We start from the raw sequence: 3511 nt of genomic DNA, 5'->3' as shown, positions 1-3511 counted from the left end.
ACGAGAAAAAGGAAAACCCTTAATGGTGTACGGAGAAAAGGGCAACACGAAGCTACATCTTATTAGTAATTTGAAGGAACAAAAACTAATAAGAAAAGGTTGCTATGCTGTTCTAGCACACGTCGAGAAAGTACAAACTGAAGAAAAGAGCATCAATGATGTTCCCGTCGCAAAAGAATTTCCCGATGTATTTCCGAAAGAAATACCGGGACTACCTCCACATCGATCTGTTGAATTTCAAATAGATCTTGTACCAGGAGCTGCACCAATAGTTCGTGCTCCTTACAGACTCGCACCCAGCGAGATTAAAGAACTGCAAAGTCAATTACAAGAACTTTTAGAACATGGTTTCATTCAACCAAGCACATCACCGTGGGGAGCTCCTGTTTTGTTTGTCAAGAAGAAAGATGGTACACTCAGGTTGTGTATCGACTACAGAGAGTTGAACAAACTTACCATCAAGAACCGCTACCCACTACCAAGAATCGACGAGTTATTTGATCAACTACAAGTCTCGTCTGTTTATTCAAAGATTGACTTACGTTCCGGGTATCATCAAATGCGGGTGAAAGAAGATGATATTCCAAAGACTGCTTTTAGGACGCGTTATGGTCATTACGAGTTTATAGTTATGCCATTTGGATTGACTAATGCACCAGCTGTGTTCATGGACCTTATGAACCGAGTGTGTGGACCATACCTTGACAAGTTTGTCATTGTTTTCATTGATGACATACTTATTTACTCAAAGAATGACCAAGAACACGGTGAACATTTGAGAAAGGTGTTAGAAGTATTGAGGAAGGAAGAATTGTACGCTAAGTTTTCAAAGTGTGCATTTTGGTTGGAAGAAGTTCAATTCCTCGGTCACATTGTGAACAAAGAATGTATTAAGGTGGATCCGGCAAAGATAGAAACTGTTGAAAAGTGGGAAACCCCGAAAACTCCGAAACACATACGCCAGTTTTTAGGACTAGCTGGTTACTACAGAAGGTTCATCCAAGACTTTTCCAGAATAGCAAAACCCTTGACTGCATTAACGCATAAAGGGAAGAAATTTGAATGGAAGGATGAACAAGAGAAAGCGTTCCAGTTATTGAAGAAAAAGCTAACTACGGCACCTATATTGTCATTGCCTGAAGGGAATGATGATTTTGTGATATATTGTGACACCTCAAAGCAAGGTCTCGATTGTGTATTAATGCAACAAACAAAGGTGATTGCTTATGCGTCTAGACAATTGAAGATTCACGAACAAAATTATATGACGCATGATTTGGAAGGTTGTTTTTTCATTAAAGACTTGGAGGGACTACTTATATGGGGTCAAAAGTATTATATATACCGACCACAAAAGTCTTCAACACATATTTAATCAGAAACAACTGAATATGAGGCAGCGTAGGTGGATTAAATTGTTAAATGATTACGACTTTAAGATTCGTTACCACCCAGGGAAGGCAAATGTGGTAGCCGACGTCTTAATCAGGAAGGACAGAGAACCCATTCGAGTAAAATCTATGAATATAATGATTCACAATAACCTTACTACTCAAATAAAGGAGGCGCAACAAGGAGTTTTAAAAGAGGGAAATTTAAAGGATGAAATACCCAAAGGATCGGAGAAGCATCTTAATATTCGGGAAGACGGAACCCGGTATAGGGCTGAAAGGATTTGGGTACCAAAATTTGGAGATATGAGAGAAATGGTACTTAGAGAAGCTCATAAAACCAGATACTCAATACATCCTGGAACGGGGAAGATGTACAATGATCTCAAGAAATATTTTTGGTAGCCATGTATGAAAGCCGATGTTGCTAAATACGTAGGAGAATGTTTGACGTGTTCTAAGGTCAAAGCTGAGCATCAGAAACCATCAGGTCTACTTCAACAACCCAAAATCCCGGAATGGAAATGGGAAAACATTACCATGGATTTCATCACTAAATTGCCAAGGACTGCAAGTGGTTTTGATACTATTTGGGTAATAGTTGATCGTCTCACCAAATCAGCACACTTCCTGCCAATAAGAGAAGATGACAAGATGGAGAAGTTAGCACGACTGTATTTGAAGGAAGTCGTCTCCAGACATGGAATACCAATCTCTATTATCTCTGATAGGGATAGCATATTTATTTCAAGATTCTGGCAGACATTACAGCAAGCATTAGGAACTCGTCTAGACATGAGTACAGCCTATCATCCACAAACTGATGGGCAGAGCGAAAGGACGATACAAACGCTTGAAGACATGCTACGAGCATGTATTATTGATTTCGGAAACAGTTGGGATCGACATCTACCGTTAGCAGAATTTTCCTACAACAATAGCTACCATTCAAGCATTGATATCACGCCGTTTGAAGCACTTTATGGTAGAAAGTGCAGGTCTCTGATTTGTTGGAGTGAAGTGGGGGATAAACAGATTACGGGTCCGGAGATAATACAAGAAACTACCGAGAAGATCATCCAAATTCAACAACGGTTGAAAACCGCCCAAAGTCGACAAAAGAGCTACGCTGACATTAAAAGAAAAGATATAGAATTTGACATTGGAGAGATGGTCATGCTTAAAGTTGCACCTTGGAAAGGTGTTGTTCGATTTGGTAAACGAGGGAAATTAAATCCAAGGTATATTGGACCATTCAAGATTATTGATCGTGTCGGACCAGTAGCTTACAGACTTGAGTTACCTCAACAACTCGCGACTGTACATAACACTTTCCACGTCTCAAATTTGAAGAAATGTTTTGCTAAAGAAGATCTCACTATTCCGTTGGACGAAATCCAAATCAATGAAAAACTTCAATTCATTGAAGAACCCATCGAAATAATGGATCGTGAGGTTAAGAGACTTAAACAAAACAAGATACCGATTGTTAAGGTTCGATGGAATGCTCGTAGAGGACCCGAGTTCACCTGGGAGCGTGAAGATCAGATGAAGAAGAAATACCCGCATTTATTTCCAGAAGATACGTCAACACCTCCAACTGCTTAAAATTTCGGGACGAAATTTATTTAACGGGTAGGTACTGTAGTGACCCGAACTTTTGCATGTTTATATATATATTAAATGAAATTGTTATTTACATGATTAAATGTTTCCAACATGTTAAGCAATCAAACTTATTAAGACTTGATTAATTGAAATAGGTTTCATATAGACAATTGACCACCCATGTTGACCGGTGATTCACGAACGTTAAAACTTGTAAAAACTATACGATGACATATATATGGTTATATATATAGTTAAAATGATTCTGTTATAAGTATGTATCTCATTAGGTATTTTAACAATGAGTTATATACATAAAAATGAGAATATTAATTTAAGAAACTTGAAAACTATATATATAACGATTATCGTTATAACAACGTCTTACTAGGTACATATGAATCATATTAAGATATTGATACACTTGGTTAATTATATTAAATGATAAGTAAATATATTATTAAGTGTATTAACAATGAAATACATATGTAAAAATAAGACTACTAACTTAA

This window comes from Rutidosis leptorrhynchoides, chromosome 4, assembly GCF_046630445.1.
Source record: "Rutidosis leptorrhynchoides isolate AG116_Rl617_1_P2 chromosome 4, CSIRO_AGI_Rlap_v1, whole genome shotgun sequence".
Classification (NCBI taxonomy): Eukaryota; Viridiplantae; Streptophyta; class Magnoliopsida; order Asterales; family Asteraceae; genus Rutidosis; species Rutidosis leptorrhynchoides.
This window is presented reverse-complemented; position numbering follows the sequence as displayed.